This window comes from Bufo bufo, chromosome 2 (assembly GCF_905171765.1).
Source record: "Bufo bufo chromosome 2, aBufBuf1.1, whole genome shotgun sequence".
In the NCBI taxonomy this organism is placed as follows: domain Eukaryota; kingdom Metazoa; phylum Chordata; class Amphibia; order Anura; family Bufonidae; genus Bufo; species Bufo bufo.
Window position 1 is genome coordinate 5,789,425 of NC_053390.1, and position 19,259 is coordinate 5,808,683.

The window sequence follows — 19,259 nt, forward strand, 5'->3', positions numbered from 1 at the left end:
ATGATGAGTACAAGCAGCACACAAACTCAAAGCCACCATCCTCCTCCTGGTCCAGCATCTTCAGCCATGTCAACCACTGCTGTCCTCCTTGCCCCCTCTCAACCATCCACCACTCCGCCTTTCACCTTCAGCAGTTCCTGCTCATCTGCCTGGCTCTGCAGAGGAGTTGGTGACACCGCCATGACTTGCAGGCAGGCCTGCTGCCACCTCCTCTACTCCTCCTACCCCATCCTCTTCGCTAACCTCCTCGGCTGAGTCCTCTTCTGCTGCTGCGTCTTGCTCCACATCAACTGCACCCCCCCAGCTCCCCAGGGGCTATTCCACATCCCGGATACGACAGTGTCACGCCGTATTGGGGTTGACTTGCCTGAAAGCAAAGAGTCACACCGAACCAGCACTCCTGTCCGTCCTGAACGCACAGGTGGATCAGTGGCTGACTCCGCACCAACTTGAGATCGGCAAAGTGGTCTGTGACAACGGAAGCAATTTGTTGGCGGCATTGAATTTGGGCAAGTTGACACATGTGCCGTGCATGGCACATGTGTTGAATCTGATCGTACAACGCTTTGTGCATAAGTACCCAGGCTTACAGGACGTCCTCAAGCAGGCCAGGCAGCTGTGTGGCCATTTCAGGCATTCCTACACGGCCATGGCGCACTTTTCAGATATTCAGCGGCGAAACAACATGCCAGTGAGGCGCTTGATTTGCGACAGCCCAACACGTTGGAATTCAACACTCCTAATGTTCGACCGCCTGCTCCAACAAGAAAAAGCCGTCAACGAGTATTTGTATGACCGGGGTGCTAGGACAGCCTCTGCGGAGCTGGGTATTTTTTTGCCACGTTGCTGGAACGCTCATGCGCAATGCCTGTAGGCTCATGCGTCCTTTTAAGGAGGTGACAAACCTAGTCAGTCGCACCGAAGGCACCATCAGCGACATCATCCCATTTGTTTTCTTCCTGGAGCGTGCCCTGCGAAGAGTGCTGGATCAGGCCGTAGATGAGCGGGAAGAGGAAGAGGAAGAGTTGTGGTCACCATCACCACGAGAAACAGCCTTATCAGCATCACTTGCTGGACCTGCGGCAACGCTGGAAGAGGAGTCTGAGGAAGAGGAGTCAGATGAGGAATGTGGCTTTGAGGAGGAGGAAGACCAACCACAGCAGGCATCCCAGGGTGCTCATTGTCACCTATCTTGTACCCGTGGTGTTGTACGTGGCTGGGGGGAAGAACAGACCTTCAATGACATTAGTGAGGACGAGGAACGGGACATGAGTAGCTCGGCATCCAACCTTGTGCAAATGGGATCTTTCATGCTGTCATGCCTGTTGAGGGACCCTCGTATAAAAAGGCTGAAGGAAAACGACCTGTACTGGGTGGCCACGCTACTAGACCCCCGGTATAGGCAGAAAGTGCCTGAAATGTTACAGAATTACCAGAAGTCGGAAAGGATGCAGCAGTTCCAAAACAAGTTAAAAAGTATGCTTTACACAGCGTATAAGGGTGATGTCACAGCACAACGGGAATCTAACAGGGGAAGAGGTGAAAGTAATCCTCCTCCTACCACGACCACGGCGGCAAGGACAGGACGCTTTACAGACGTGTTGTTGATGGAGGACATGCAGAGCTTTTTAAGTCCTACGCATCGCCACAGCCCTTCGGGGTCCACCCTCAGAGAACGACTCGACCAACAGGTAGGAGACTACCTCGCCTTAACTGCAGATATCGACACTCTGAGGAGCGATGAACCCCTTGACTACTGGGTGTGCAGGCTTGACCTGTGGCCTGAGCTATCCCAATTTGCGATAGAACTTCTGGCCTGCCCCGCTTCAAGTGTCCTGTCAGAAAGGACCTTCAGCGCAGCAGGAGGTATTGTCACTGAGAAGAGAAGTCGCCTAGGTCAAAAAAGTCTAGATTACCTCACCTTTATTAAGATGAATGAGGCATGGTTCCCGAAGGGACTGACAGTGGGGGATGCATTTGACTAAAAAAGGCCTGATGAGATGCCTTGGGCTATAAAATGGTCCACACGTTGCTATATTTAATCTCTGCATGCCGGATGACTTGCGTGACTTCTCCGCCACCAACTAGGGTTCAAGCCGCAATGTTTTAGTGCACTTTCTGCCTATAAAACATAAATTTTTCCGGCCACTGCTACAGCAGCGGCTGCAACAATACCTAATTTTTCAGGCATGTGTACATGCCTAATTTTTCTGGCCTCTGGTGCTGCACTGTGGCTGCAAAAACAAAACAAAAAAAAGGCACATACATGTGTCAATTCCCCTTTGTGATCGTTACCTTGTTGTGGTGAAGGGGCTTGCGTATCACAATGAAGCGATCACCTCTATGAGTGTGTTGGCAATGTTGGCACACCCCAGATGAGATAAGGTCGTTGCTTCATTGTGAACAGACCAAAAGCGATCGGCTGGATAATTTTGCATAGAAAAAACATAAACTTTCTTTGTGATCATCTATGGTGATCATTAAAGCCTACTAGGCCAACAATGGGCCCACACTGCAGAATCATTGTTTTCTGGGTCACTTAACTGTCACTGAACTACCTCAGCCCGACCATAGGCTTTGAAAAACCACCATTGACTGCAATCTCCCAAACGTGCGCACGAGCACAGTCATCACTACACCAAGATTGACGTGTAGAGGAATAAAATTTATGTCAACTATTGACAACTCTTTGCGGTTGTCTAAACTCTATTCCATACATCGGCCCCTGATAGGGGACGTAACAGGGATTAAACTGATAGGAATAATACTACTTAACATACCACTCATATCGGGTAGCACAGTACATTGCACGGCGCACGCGCAGTGCCCCAAATTGGAAGTAAGAGGACTGACCAAGCATCTTTTTCCATCTCCAGGTTCCTAAAATCTATTCCATACACCACACCGGCCCCTGATAGGGGACAAAACAGAGATTAAACTGGTAAGAACAGATTTTTTTTTTAAAAAAGAGGACAGCCTCTGCGGAGCTGGGTATTTTTTGGCCGCGTTACTAAACACTCATGCACAATGGCTGTAGGCTCATGCGTCCTTTTGCGGAGGTGACAAACCTGGTCAGTCAAACCCAAGGCAACATCATCGACCTCATCCCATATGCGTTTTTTCTGGAGCGTGCCCTGCGAAGAGTGCTGGATCAGGCCGTAAAAAAGCATGAAGAGGAAGAGTTGTGGTCACCATCACCACCAGAAGCAGCCTTGTCGTAGTCGATTGCTGAACCTGCGGCAACGCAGAGAGAGGATTCTGAAGAAGAGGAGTCAGAGGAGGAAGGTGGCTTTGAGGAGGTGGAAGACCAACCACAGTGGCGTCCCAGGGGGCTTGTTGTCACCTTTCGGGGACCCTTGGTGTTGTACGTGGCTGGGTGGAGGAAGAGACCTTCAATGACGTCAGTGAGGACAAGGAACGGGACATGGCTAGCTTGGTATCCAACCTTGTGCAAATGGGGAGTTTGCAGTTGTGCAAATGGACTGTTTGCGGCGAGTTAAACGGGGAGTTTGGTCTGTCACTGTGAACCCTTACACTACCTGATCGATACAACATCATACCTTATGTTTTAAAGCACGTTATTCCAAACAATTTAGGATTGTTAGGTGATTTATGCCCTTTATGGATTAAAACCCGACTCTGCGTCAACTACGGAATTTTCCATGGGAGTTTTGCCATGGATCCCTCTCCGGCATGCCACAGTCCAGGTGTTAGTCCCCTTGAAACAACTTTTCCATCACTATTTCCATCAGTCTATGACGGTTCGCCCGTTCGTGAACATTTGCGGAAATTCGCGTTTGCCGTTCGCGAACAGAAAATATTATGTTCGCGACATTTCTACTCACTACATCCACAGCCGCCCCTCTTTCCAGGCTTCTACTGACCTCACTACATCCACAGCCGCCCCTCTGTCCAGGCTTCTACTCACCTCACTACATCCACAGCCGCCCCTCTGTCCAGGCTTCTACTCACCTCACTGCACCCACAGCCACCCTTCTGTCCAGGCTTCTACTCACTTCCTCATAAAAAGAAAACAGGTTAGTCTGACAACTTCTGTCCTTGGTAAACCTGTGTTGGTTATCACTTCTAATATTATTTACAGTCACATACTGCTGTATATAGTCCCTTAAGAGTCCTTCAAACATTTTTCCCACAACAGTTAAACTAACTGGTCTATAATTACCTGTGAAGGACCTTGATCCTTTTTTGAATATGGGCACCACATTTGCCTTGCACCAATCACTTGGCACTGTACCAGTACCTAGAGAATCTTTAAAAATTATAAACAAGGGCACAGCAATGACTGAACTGAGCTCTTTAAGCACTCTTGGGTGTAATCCATCTGGACCCGGAGCCTTGTTCACATTTACCCTATTAAACTTGTCTTGGACCAGATCTACAGTTAGCCAAGTGAGTATATCACTGGATGTACTAATAGCCCCGGCATCACAGATATCAGCTCCTTTCTCTTCTTTTGTATATACGGAGCTAAAAAAAAACATTTAGCAACTTTGCCTTTTCCTTATCTTCAGTGACTACCATTATTTAGTGGACCTACCTGCTCAGACCTAGGTTTTTTAGTATTTATATAAATAATTTTTGGGGATTTGTTTTGCTCTCTTTTGCTACCTGCTGTTCGTTTTGTATTTATGCTAATTTTATCTCCTTTTTACAGATTTTATTAAACCCTTTGTTATCTTCAAACCCTACAGCTGACCCCTCAGATTAGTATTTTTTAAATGCCCTTTTTTTTACTTTTATTGCCCTTTTTACAGTAGCTATAAGTCATGGGGGGTTTGATTTTAGCCGTTTATACTTGTTACCTAAAGGAATACATTTTTTCGTGCAATTACTCAAGGTGGATTTGAAGCTGTCCCATTTATCCTCAGTATTATTATGTGACAGTAGCTGCTCCCAGTTTATGCCCTGAAATGCTGCCCTCAACCCTGGGAAATTAGCCTTTTTAAAATTCTTGCTCTGCCTGACAGAGTTTTCTCCTTATAGTTTAGGGGGAATATAATTATATTGTGGTCACTATTACCCAGTGTTTCTCGAACAGTAACATTTCAAACAAGCTCTGCATCATTAGAGATTACCAGATGCAACAGAGCACCACCCCTAGTGGGAGCTTCTACAGACTGGCCCATGTAACAGGTCAGCCAGTAGTATAATAACTGTAGTATATAGCTGTAGATACCTTAGAGGAGCAGTGTTTTAGCCCCTGTACATTCAGTACTGTCTATAGAATACGATGGCTGACAACAGGAAGTCTGCTCGCTTACAGCTGACAACCATCTATTTATGTGTGTAGCTGGTTCACCATCATATTGTACGGTTCATGGGATTCATGCAAGTTTGTGTAGTTGGAAAATGTGTCCCAACGGGCAGCACGTTTCCTATTCAAAAGCTTGCACAAATTGGCGCACCGGTGACGTCAGGTTAACTTACATCTACAGGAGCTGTCGTGGACTAAAAATCTGATGCATTTTGAAAAGACTGCCTTTCTTCCTTAGGGATATGGTCCGCTCGTCTGTGCTTTTCCTTAAGAATCCTTTTGGGGCAGGGTTATTACAATGCAGTCTTTACGTTAGGGAGACAGAACACAATTTAATTTGTCGAATGTGAATAGCTCCACTTCACTATTTAGTCCTGTGGGGGCGAGGCTCATATTTTCGCTCAGTATTGTATATGTGTTCCTTTATACGTTCCTGTAGTGGTCTGTTTGTTCTGCTTATATAGATTTTTTCAAATAACAAAACAGGAATAGGCGCTCCTATTGGGGGAGGTGCCGTGGTATAAGGGTTAGAACCCAGCCAAAGCCTGAGTAATGAAGCCACGCATTCTCTGGTTGATATGCGAAAAAGGATTTAATGTGATGCTCCGTGCATAGACAAAAATTTTATAAAGCAAAAAGTGAAAGAAGCAATCTCAAATCAATTGCCAGGTGAAAAGAGTGGTATCAATAAATATCTCCATATGTTCCCTTTGGGGTAAACCTTGCACTGCGATAATTAGAGCTTTTTCAATACATTGCTACAAGGTAAGGCCTCCTTCACATCACCGTTTCTCCTTTCCGTTCTCCGGCTCCGCTGAGGAGCAGGAGAACGGGAAGGACGGATTCTGCAGATAACTGAGACCTAACTGAGTGTAAAGGAGAAACGGTGATGTGAACGAGGCCTTAACCGCCTCCGGACCGCCTAACGCAGGATCGCGTTCCGGAGGCGGCAGCCCTGCGCAGAGTCACGCATATATGCGTCATCTCGCGATGGCCGAGATTTCCTCCGTACTCAGGAGAAGTTGGGGAATGTGTTTTGGGGTGTCATTTTACATATACCCATGCTGGGTGAGAGAAATATCTTGGCAAAAGACAACTTTTCCCATTTTTTTATACAAAGTTGGCATTTGACCAAGATATTTATCTCACCCAGCATGGGTATATGTAAAATGTCACCCCAAAACACATTCCCCAACTTCTCCTGAGTACGGGGATACCAGATGTGTGACACTTTTTTGCAGCCTAGGTGGGCAAAGGGGCCCATATTCCAAAGAGCACCTTTCGGATTTCACAGGTCATTTTTTACACATTTTGATTTCAAACTCCTTACCACACATTTGGGCCCCTAGAATGCCAGGGCAGTATAACTACCCCACAAGTGACCCCATTTTGGAAAGAAGACACCCCAAGGTATTCGCTGATGGGCATAGTGAGTTCATGGAAGTTTTTATTTTTTGTCACAAGTTAGTGGAATATGAGACTTTGTAAGAAGAAAAAAAAAAAAATCATCATTTTCCACTAACTTGTGACAAAAAATAAAAAGTTCTATGAACTCACTATGACCATCAGCGAATACCTTAGGGTGTCTACTTTCCGAAATGGGGTCATTTGTGGGGTGTTTGTACTGTCTGGCCATTGTAGAACCTCAGGAAACATGACAGGTGCTCAGAAAGTCAGATCTGCTTCAAAAAGCGGAAATTCACATTTTTGTACCATAGTTTGTAAACGCTATAACTTTTACCCAAACCATTTTTTTTTTACCCAAACATTTTTTTTTAACAAAGACATGTAGAACAATAAATTTAGAGCAAAATTTATATATGGATGTCGTTTTTTTTGCAAAATTTTACAACTGAAAGTGAAAAATGTCATTTTTTTGCAAAAAAATCGTTAAATTTCGATTAATAACAAAAAAAGTAAAAATGTCAGCAGCAAAGAAATACCACCAAATGAAAGCTCTATTAGTGAGAAGAAAAGGAGGTAAAATTCATTTGGGTGGTAAGTTGCATGACCGAGCAATAAACGGTGAAAGTAGTGTAGGTCAGAAGTGTAAAAAGTGGCCTGGTCTTTAAGGGTGTTTAAGCACTGGGGGCTGAGGTGGTTAAGGTAGAGTATGACCACATGGCAAAATAAATGTTGGTATACTGTAAAGGGAGAATATTAATCACTAATATTTATGCAAATATCAATAATTAATATTCATAAATGGGAGGAGCCGTCTATTGATGACTCCGCCTATTTATGCCTTTATATAATAATAACACTTACTTTCGCTATGCTTTACACTGATCGCTACGCTAGCTGCATGCGCCTTACTAACTATCGCCAATAACTACACGTTACACAGATAGTTACAAGTAACAGTATTTATTACTAACAATACACTACGCACGCATTACACTACAATACAGCACTAAATATACAATCCTAAACTACACTACACATTCCCAATTCCACCCATAAACTATCTATACAGTTCACACATACACTGCGTGCAGAATTATTAGGCAAATGAGTATTTTGACCACATCATCCTCTTTATGCATGTTGTCTTACTCCAAGCTGTATAGGCTCGAAAGCCTACTACCAATTAAGCATATTAGGTGATGTGCATCTCTGTAATGAGAAGGGGTGTGGTCTAATGACATCAACACCCTATATCAGGTGTGCATAATTATTAGGCAACTTCCTTTCCTTTGGCAAAATGGGTCAAAAGAAGGACTTGACAGGCTCAGAAAAGTCAAAAATAGTGAGATATCTTGCAGAGGGATGCAGCACTCTTAAAATTGCAAAGCTTCTGAAGCGTGATCATCGAACAATCAAGCGTTTCATTCAAAATAGTCAACAGGGTCGCAAGAAGCGTGTGGAAAAACCAAGGCGCAAAATAACTGCCCATGAACTGAGAAAAGTCAAGCGTGCAGCTGCCAAGATGCCACTTGCCACCAGTTTGGCCATATTTCAGAGCTGCAACATCACTGGAGTGCCCAAAAGCACAAGGTGTGCAATACTCAGAGACATGGCCAAGGTAAGAAAGGCTGAAAGACGACCACCACTGAACAAGACACACAAGCTGAAACGTCAAGACTGGGCCAAGAAATATCTCAAGACTGATTTTTCTAAGGTTTTATGGACTGATGAAATGAGAGTGAGTCTTGATGGGCCAGATGGATGGGCCCGTGGCTGGATTGGTAAAGGGCAGAGAGCTCCAGTCCGACTCAGACGCCAGCAAGGTGGAGGTGGAGTACTGGTTTGGGCTGGTATCATCAAAGATGAGCTTGTGGGGCCTTTTCGGGTTGAGGATGGAGTCAAGCTCAACTCCCAGTCCTACTGCCAGTTTCTGGAAGACACCTTCTTCAAGCAGTGGTACAGGAAGAAGTCTGCATCCTTCAAGAAAAACATGATTTTCATGCAGGACAATGCTCCATCACACGCGTCCAAGTACTCCACAGCGTGGCTGGCAAGAAAGGGTATAAAAGAAGAAAATCTAATGGCATGGCCTCCTTGTTCACCTGATCTGAACCCCATTGAGAACCTGTGGTCCATCATCAAATGTGAGATTTACAAGGAGGGAAAACAGTACACCTCTCTGAACAGTGTCTGGGAGGCTGTGGTTGCTGCTGCACGCAATGTTGATGGTGAACAGATCAAAACACTGACAGAATCCATGGATGGCAGGCTTTTGAGTGTCCTTGCAAAGAAAGGTGGCTATATTGGTCACTGATTTGTTTTTGTTTTGTTTTTGAATGTCAGAAATGTATATTTGTGAATGTTGAGATGTTATATTGGTTTCACTGGTAAAAATAAATAATTGAAATGGGTATATATTTGTTTTTTGTTAAGTTGCCTAATAATTATGCACAGTAATAGTCACCTGCACACACAGATATCCCCCTAAAATAGCTAAAACTAAAAACAAACTAAAAACTACTTCCAAAAATATTCAGCTTTGATATTAATGAGTTTTTTGGCTTCATTGAGAACATGGTTGTTGTTCAATAATAAAATTAATCCTCAAAAATACAACTTGCCTAATAATTCTGCACTCCCTGTACAAGTATATTACAACCCACCCCACCTGACTATTCACTGTCCCTACGGGGTACGACGAAGGGTTAAAAGGATTGTTTGCAGAGCAGAGGCATGCTCTACAGAGGAACCAAGGCAGGGGTTAACCAGTTAACCAGGGGTATGCAGGGGTTAACCAAGGTAATATGGACAGGGTAGGGAACCAGGGGATGCAGGGGTAGGGGTAACCCAGGGGTTAATCGTTGGTTGCTCAGGGGTGTAAGGGTTAGGGGATCAGGGATGTAATAGGGCTAGGGGGGTATATCAGTGGTGTAAAGGGTTAATGGGGTTGCCAGGGGTAACAGGGTTAGGATATCGTTGGTGGGATAGGGGTTAATAGGGGGCGATACTTATGCTCGCGTCCAGGGGTCTGCTCGTATCCAGGGGTCCCAATCCTCTCTCCTGAGGAGGGCAGCCTTGAGCGCCAATCGCGCTCTCCTATCTGAAAATGGAGGTCCGGTCCGGTCAGCTGCCACGTGGGAGGCCCTGACTCCCGGAGCGCAGGACGCGCTCCTCTTCCAGGTGGGGGCCCGATGTTGACTACTAGAGTGCCGGGGCCGCCGGATATTTATCCCCCGGCGGCCCGCACTCCCGCGCCACGCCGCCCACCAGGGGGCGCGCGCGCGCCCCCATCATCCACGTGGGCCGGCGCAGTGATATGACGTCACTGCGCCGGCCAGCACATCGGGGACGCGCTGCAGACAGGCGGGAGAAGCCTTTGATCTCCCGCCTGCTGCACCTAGCATTCCGGACAGTGCAATAGTAATCGCACTGTCGGAATGCACATAATAGAAGGAGGGGAGGCTTCTCCCCTTCTTCTATCATGTGTAATTATCTCCAGCGGCGCTGGGGATAATTACAACAAAGGGCTCAGATTCTGTTGAATCTGAGCTCTTTGTATCCATCAGGATGACCGGACCCTTGTCTGGTCATTCTGATGCAATTAGCCAGATTGCATCGGTGCGAATGCTTGGGGCACATTCACACCGATGCACCTGGTTTCAGTTGTAGGAGGGGGGGGATATATATAATATACATGCGTATGGATGCTTGGGGCACATCCATACACATGTATACATTAATCATACATTCTAAGGGGGATTATATAAGGGGCCACATTCATATATATATATAAGGGGGCACAGATAAGGGGGCACAAGCCCCTACAATATAAGAGGGCACAAGCCCCTACAATATAAGAGGGCACAAGCCCCTACAATATAAGGGGGCACAAGCCCCTACAATATAAGAGGGCACAAGCCCCTACATATATTAAAAGGGATCACATATATCCCACAGGGGCCTACATGAGCCCCTGTGGGCCACTAAGGGCAGATGTGCGCAGATGCTGGGAACATCTGCGCACATCCTCCTATAACATGATGCTATGGCTAATGTATGCACATATATACCATACATGCCCGCACGTGTTTGCAGGCATGCATGGATATATATGCATACGTCTCAACCGTTCCTCAACATATACAATAAAAAAGTAACACAGTAACTTAGAAAGGTCAACATATCCTAGTATGGTGTGTAATACTTGTACAGGATAGGGGAAGAGGAGAGAGAGAGAAAAGGTCCTAATGGAAAACAATAAAAAATGAAATATATATGTAGACATGTACCAAGTAATGGAGTACAGGCAGCTATGGTGGGAGACTGGTGGCAGCATGGAAGATTATCTGGAGGAGGAAGGAGTAGACTAGGAATACCAGGGGGAGAGAGATGTATTATTGCAGGAAGGAAGAGAAATGCTGTTAGGCGAGACCCAAGGTGAGGCAAGGAAATGAAACATAAAAAAAAACATTTGTGCGATCAGCTATGTTTCAGCCCGCAGCGCAGCGCTACGCAGCATTACAGCTCCTGCTCCCGCACTGTAGCAGTAACAGGATGGGTCCCCAGCTGTCAGAGACAGCGAGGGAGCTGAGAAGAAGGCGGAAGTGTATCAGCGCTTCTGCCTTCTCCTCACAGAGGTGAGCGGCGCGCTGTGCAGTTTAGACCTGGCGATCACGTGATGGCCGAGTGATCAGCTCTGCCTTATACAAAGCCTCGCCAGGAGGTCGGTTTTCCCTGTAACTGTGGCTCCTTTGGATGCTCCAGTTACAGTGGAAATAGTGCAAAAAAATTAAATACAAGTAAAAGAAAACTTTAAAAAGGAAAATTGTTCATTGTCATATTATGTGGCAAAAATATATTTTAAAAATAAATAATAAAGTGACGATGAAAAAATACAAAATAAATAAAATACAAAAAAAAGGAAAATGTGCAAAATACAAGTCATTGTCCGCCAAAAGTCTTTTTGTAGCAAAAACATATAAAAAAAAGAAGTTACCGTATTTTTCGCCCTATAAGACGCACCTAGGTTTTTGGGGAGGAAAATAAGAAAAAAATTTTTTTAACCAAAAGGTGTGCTTTTGGTGGGTTTGGAACTAATGGTGGTCTGTGGATGACGGACACTGTTATGGGGGGGGATCTGTGGATGACGGACACTGTTATGGGGGGGGATCTGTGGATGACGGACACTGTTATGAGGGGATCTGTGGATGACGGACACTTATGGGGGGATCTGTGGATGATGGACACTTATGGGGGATCTGTGGATGACGGACACTTATGGGGGGATCTGTGGATGACGGACACTTATGGGGGGATCTGTGGATGACGGACACTTATGGGGGGATCTGTGGATGACGGACACTTATGGGGGGATCTGTGGATGACGGACACTTATGGGGGGGATTTGCGGATGACGGACACTTATGGGGGGGATCTGTGGATGACGGACACTGTTACAGGGGGGGGATCTGTGGATGGCACTGTTATATATGTGCCATCCACAGACCCCCCCCCACCCCATAACAGTTCCATCCACAGACCCCCACCCCTTAACTGTGCCATCCACAGATTCCGTGTTGAGAGTTTAGATAGGCCAGGTGGATTTATTGTGAATCATACACTCCAAAATGTGAAATAGGTGCCAGCAACATTTGCAACAATTGGCAAGAAAATAATTGTATCCTCCTTGTATCCTCTGCCGTGTAGCCGTCCCGTTCTCCGTACCTCAGCCTGCGATCTATTGATAAAGGTCCCATATGACCCAAACGTCTTGAAACATCGCAGCTCTCCATACTACTCACGGCGAGACACAAGTTTCTAATATCGGAGCAATAAACGCCCGACTGGGGCAGTATCTTGTAATCTTACCAGCAGAATTATTTTCTTGCCAATTGTTGCAAATGTTGCTGGCACCTACTTCACCTTTTGGAGTGGACGATTCACAATAAATCCACCTGGAATATCTAAACTCTCAAGAGTGTGCGTGGTTTTCTCTACAAATATACAAGGGCTCTGCCGTATGCCACAGCACCTCGCTCAAGTACTAGGACTGCAAGTTCCTTCTCCTTACGCCATTTGTGAATAGGACGCAGGAAGGAAACGTCGCCACTTAAAGGAGTTTCCTAGTTAAAAGGATTTTCCCTGACACAGAAGATTCCTACTTTCCTGCTCCGTGCCGCTCTCGCTGTCTCCATCTTCCTGTCTCAGAGCACCTCTCCAACAAATGACTGACTTTAGCGGTGACACTCCGCTTGTGGCCACATCACCACTGAAGCCAGGCATTGACTGGAGAGGTGCATGTGACTAGGCCCACATCCAACCGGATATAAACAGCGACGCAACCAGAAGATGGAGGCAGTGGGAGCGGCACGGAGCAGGAAAGTAGGAATCTTCTGTTTCAAGCCTATGCGGCAGGAACGTGTTAAAAATAATCTAAGTCCCTGTTACACGGCACAATATTCAGGACAATTACTGGGAACAAGTGTTCATAGGAGCGCTCATTCCTGATATCTGGCGGTATAATTGTGCCGCTGATCAGACAATAAACAAGGAATCACTCGTTTGTCGGCTGATTTCCAATTATCGTCACCGTGTAATCAGGAATGTGCTACCGTTAATCGATAGAAGTGAATGAGGGAGGAATGACTGTGGTAGCGATCATTCCTCCCCAGTCACTTTGCATTAGCCTGTGTAACAAGCGCTGATTAACTTTTTTTTTTTGCGGCCCCTTGCAATAGTGCGATGTGACAATGCGGCCCCCACCCCTGCAGTAAACCAATACTAACAGCTTTATTGCCATGAATAATAATAATCTTTATTTATATAGCGCCAACATATTCCGCAGCGCCTTACAGTTCAGGGGTTCATGTACAAACAGTCATAAATAACATAGCAACAGACAAGTCGATTATTACAACAGGAGGAATGAGGGCCCTGCTCGCAAGAGCTTACAATCTATGAGGAGATCGGGGTGACACAAAAGGTAGAAGTGCTTGTTATGTACGATAGTCCAGCCATCTTGGGAGAATAGGGGAGCAGATATAATAATAATGAATAGTTGCCACTTGCCCCAATGGCTATTAAACGCACCAAAAAGCCAATTCATACGTTTACTTAGGAACTGCAGTAATAAAACAGGACTATAATAAAGAAGCCATACAGCTTCAAAATAAATCCGAAACTAAAGGATACTTATGTACCCTCCTGAATGAACAAAGGAAACAATCGGCAGATTCGATAGGCAGCTACTACTGGAGGACAAAGACAATGTAGAAGGACAAAATAAGGCCTCCTGCACACGACCGTTGTGTGCACCCGTGGCCGTTGTGCCGTTTTTTTTCGCGGACCCATTGACTTTCAATGGGTCCGTGGAAAAAACGGAAAATGCACCGTTTTGCAGCCGCATCCGTGATCCGTGTTTCATGGCCGTGAAAAAAATATGACCTGTCCTATTTTTTTCACGGCCAACGGTTCACGGACCCATTCAAGTCAATGGGTCCGTGAAAGAACACGGATGCACACAAGATTGGCATCCGTGTCCGTGATCCGTGGCCGTAGGTTAGTTTTTATACAGACGGATCCGAAGATCCGTCTGCATAAAGCTTTTTCAAAGCTGAGTTTTTACTTCGTGAAAACTCAGAACCGACAGTATATTCTAACACAGAAGCGTTCCCATGGTGATGGGGACGCTTCTAGTTAGAATACACTACAAACTGTGTACAAGACTGCCCCCTGCTGCCTGGCAGCACCCGATCTCTTACAGGGGGCCGTGATCAGCACAATTAACCCCTTCAGGTGCGGCACCTGAAAGGGTTAATTGTACTATCATATCCCCCTGTAAGAGATCAGGGCTGCCAGGCAGCAGGGGGCAGACCCCCCCCCCTCCCCAGTTTGAATATCATTGATGGCCAGTGCGGCCCCCCCCCTCTATTGTAATTATTCGTTGGTGGCACAGTGTGCGCCCCCCCCTCCCTCCCTCTATTGTAATAATTCGTTGGTGGCACAGTGTGCGCCCCCCATCGGCCCCCCCTCCCTCTATAGCATTAACAACATTGGTGGCCAGTGTGCGGCCTCCCATCTCCCCCCCATCATCATTGGTGGCAGCGGAGTTCCGATCGGAGTCCCAGTTTAATCGCTGGGGCTCCGATCGGTAACCATGGCAACCAGGACGCTACTACAGTCCTGGTTGCCATGGTTACATAGCAATAGTACAATAGTAGAAGATTCATACTTACCGGCTGCTGCGATGTTCGTGTCCGGCCGGGAGCTCCACCTACTGGTAAGTGACAGCCTCAGGTCTGTGCGGCGCATTGCTAAATGAACTGTCACTTACCAGTAGGAGGAGCTCCCGGCCGGACACGAACATCACAGCTCCCAGGTAAGTATGAATCTTTTACTATTGTACTATTGCTAGTAACCCGCTGCCACCAATGATCGGGGGGGGGGGGAGAGATGGGAGGCCGCACACTGGCCACCAATGTTGTTAATGCTATAGAGGGAGGGGGGGCCGATGGGGGGCGCACACTGTGCCACCAACGATATATTACAATAGAGGGGGGGGGGCGGGGGGGCGCACACTGTGCCACCAACGATTTATTACAATAGAGGGAGGAAGGGGGGGGGGAGGGGCCGCACAGGCCACCAATGATATTCAAACTGGGGAGGGGGGGGTCTGCCCCCTGCTGCCTGGCAGCCCTGATCTCTTACAGGGGGATATGATAGCACAATTAACCCCTTCAGGTGCGGCACCTGAAGGGTTAATTGTGCTGATCACAGCCCCCTGTAAGAGATCGGATGCTGCTAGGCAGCAGGGGGCAGTCATGTACACAGTTTGTAGTATATTCTAGCTAGAAGCGTCCCCATCACCATGGGAACGCCTCTGTGTTAGAATATACTGTCGGAAATGAGGTTTCACGATCTAACTCATATCCGACAGTATATTCTAACATAGAGGCGTTCCCATGGTGATGGGGACGCTTCAAGTTAAAATATACCATCGGATTGGAGAAAACTCCGATCCGATGGTATGGGACTCCAGACTTTACATTGAAAGTCAATGGGGACGGATCCGTTTGAAATGGCACCATATTGTGTCAACGTCAAACGGATCCGTCCCCATTGACTTGCATTGTAATTCAGGACGGATCCGTTTGGCTCCGCACGGCCAGGCGGACACCAAAACGACTTTTTTTTCATGTCCGTGGATCCTCCAAAAATCAAGGATGACCCACGGACGAAAAAACGGTCACGGATCACGGAAAAACGGGACCCGTTTTTGCGGACCGCAAAAAAATACGTTCGTGTGCAGGAGGCCTAAAGCTGAGACAATTCCACCAATTATTTCTGAGTTTAATAACCAATCAGGCATCTCAAGAAGTCTAGTTAACAAACAGTAGGACATTGTGCAACAAGATAAAACTATAGGTGGACATTAGAGATGAGCAAATTTTTAAAAAATGTGATTCGCCGTTTCGCGAAATTTTTCGGAAAAAATTCAGTTCGATCAGAATTTCGTTAAAAAATGTTTAGTTCCTGGCTGTAGAGAGCCTTTATAGCGGTGTAGAACCCAGTGCCTTGCAGTAACACACATAGGGAGTCTGCTGTGGTAGTGAAATAATACTGTGAGTCCGTATGACATGCAGATGACAGGCGTCGCTCTTACAATCACTGCACACGTCACTTATTGGGGCAGTCACGGGGCCAAAACTGACCAAAAAACTCAAGTATGAACTCAGCCTTACAGGTCGATGTTAGCGCCAAGAAGAAACGCACTCCTTTTACACTGTTGTCAGCTCCATGCTTATTGCCATCACTGACCCATCCTTCTCACAGGCTGTTTGAATTAATAGCAACGGAGCGAGGCGCAGACATAGCGCAGGGCGTACTGACTTAGGGGGAAGACTGTAGGCTAGTAAGGGGTTAATGATGCTGGGTTGGTGTATGGTTGGGGGCTGGTCTGCTGGACGGAGTGGGGGGAGCTGGTAATTTCGCGGGCTGTATATAAATAACTGAGGGAGGGGCTACTGGTCAGTTGCCTGCTTGAGCCAGCGAGTTTTGTGGTCATGGCCTCCATGGATGAGCTTTTGGCGTCGGTGAGGGCTGCGGTGGAGTTACACGGTATGGATTTTCTTCAGCAGACCATCCAGGCTGCTCTTAACCCCCCCCCTCCGCCTCCGGTCGCGTCCGCTCGCGCTGTCAGGGCCAGGAGATCTGTCCCCCCTGAGCACTTGAGCCCTGAATCCACCCCTCGGGTCCGCCGACGTATTAGGAGCCCCGCCAGGGACCCTCCGCTGCGGTCTGAGGTGTCTGTAGCCGGTCGGGCCCTCAGGCGCAGCGGGAGGAATCCGGGATCGCGTGGCGGGCCGGCGGGAGAGGGCCGGGTTCGCCCCAGGCCTGTTTCCCATGTTACACGGGGGAGAATGGCATCGCCTGCGGCGGCATCCCCGCGAGATGCTCCGCGCGGGGAGCGAGCCAGGAGGGCCTTACCTGATCCTGGAGGAAGCAGTGCGGCCGGGCCGTCTTCCGGTTCGGGCCTTCGTGCGGCTGCATTGTCTGAGGTGTCGGCGCTGCGGCGGATGGATACAGGCCGGCAGCTGATGTGTGAGGTGTCCAGGGAGAGCGCAGGAGCCGGTGTTGAAGTGGATGCGTCGCGACCCCTAGTGGTGGGTCGGCGTCATTGCACCCTAATTGTTAATGAAGGGAATACTGTGGCTCTGCCCCTGGAGCAGGGAGAGACGGCTTGCAGTACAGCTGCTGCAGAGCCTCTTCTGTTGCAAGCAGGAAGAATGGACAGCCTGCGGCCGAGTGATCGGGCCCATACATCAAGGAGTAGGAGCATTACCCTCCCCTCTAGTCATCTGCTGGAGGGGGAGGCGTCGCAGTTGGAGGAGGGAGAACTGGATCCGGGAGCGGACGTCACGGCAGGCGGGAGAGATATTTCCAGTCTGGATGTCGCCGTGCCCTGCGGAGCAAGCACGCCGGTGGGAGTGTCTTTGAGCGGATCCGCGGCTGCCGGAGGATTCATCCGGGGACGGCCAGGTGAGATGACGTCGTGTCAGATGCTGGTTGGGGGTCCAGTACAGCATAGTGTGGGGGGGGGGGGGCGGATGTTTTAGCTCGGGAGGTACTGTCGGGTATGCTGTCTTTGCTTTCACGGCTGGGGACCGGGGCTCCTGTCTCTCCGGCGTCAGTTTGGGGGTCCGCTCAGGCGTTGGGGGCGTCGGATCAGGGGACGGTGCAGGGTACTGGTGGTTCCGGGGTGAATGTATCCGCTGTTGGTTCGCAGGCCTCAGGTTCAGGGGCGGTTGCGGGTGTTAGTAGTGATGCGGGGGATGGAGTTCGGTTGGCGGATGCCGCGAAGGGGGAGATATATGTGTGTTTTGAGGGGCCGCTGGGGGCTCACTTGAAGCAGGAAATTAGGGACAAGATTTGGAAGGATGAATACGTGGAAATATTCTCATTGCTTCCGTTGGAAAAATTTAATTTAGATAGGGGTAAACCTGATGAGAGTAAGAAAGAGGAGGAAGAACGGAGGCGGTATAGATTGATTCCGCGTTCGTTTCAGAACTGGCTTCAGGCCTTTGCGATTCTGGCCAGTGTGGTTGGGGAGAAATCGCCAGAACATTGCTCTGCACTGTTCTGCTATATGGATGCGATAGGGGAGGCTCATCGGACTTATGGGGGTGTGGCGTGGCTCAGGTATGATGAGCAGTTCCGGCAGCGGAAGGCGGTCAGGCCCAGCATACGATGGGATCATAAGGACATTGGTCTTTGGATGCGGCTGATGGCGGCGCCTAGGGGAGGTTCGCAGCCCTTTCGGGGAACGGCCGGGGGTCCCTCGGCCGCGGAGGTGCAAGGAGGAAGTAGAAAGGGTTGTTGCTGGCAGTATAATGAAGGACATTGCAGGTTCTTGTCAGACTGCCGGTACAAGCATGAGTGCTCCGGTTGCGGTGGCTCCCACAGTTTGTCGCGGTGTTTCCGGCGAGGGAGGGGTAAGGGACCCGAGGCTACGCAGAAGAGGGGTGACGCCGGTGAGGGTGGAAGAGATGGCCCCCTATTTAAGGAAGTATCCAAATAGGGAGGTGGCTCGGTTGTTGTTGGCGGGGTTTACGGAAGGTTTCGTGATTCCGTGTAGTTTAGTTGGGCCGAGTGTATCGGATAGGAATTTGAACTCGGCATTGCGCCATCCGGGTGTGGTAAGGGAGAAGATTGAGAAGGAGGTTGTGGCGGGCAGGGTTGTAGGCCCCTTCAAGGAGCGTCCTTTGCCTGATTTGTGGGTCTCCCCGTTGGGTTTGGTGCCTAAGAAGGAGCCCAATAAGTTTAGGTTGATTCATCATTTGTCATATCCGCAAGGGGGGTCTGTGAATGATGGGATTGCTGATGAGTTGTGTTCGGTGTCCTACACGTCGTTTGATGCGGCGGTGCGGTGGGTTAGGCGTTTCGGGCAGGGCGCCTTGCTCGCTAAAACTGACATTGAGGCTGCTTTTCGGTTGTTGCCCATCCACCCGGATAGCTTGCATTTACTTGGTTTTCAATGGGAGGGTTGTTTTTATGTGGATTGTTGTTTGCCGATGGGCTG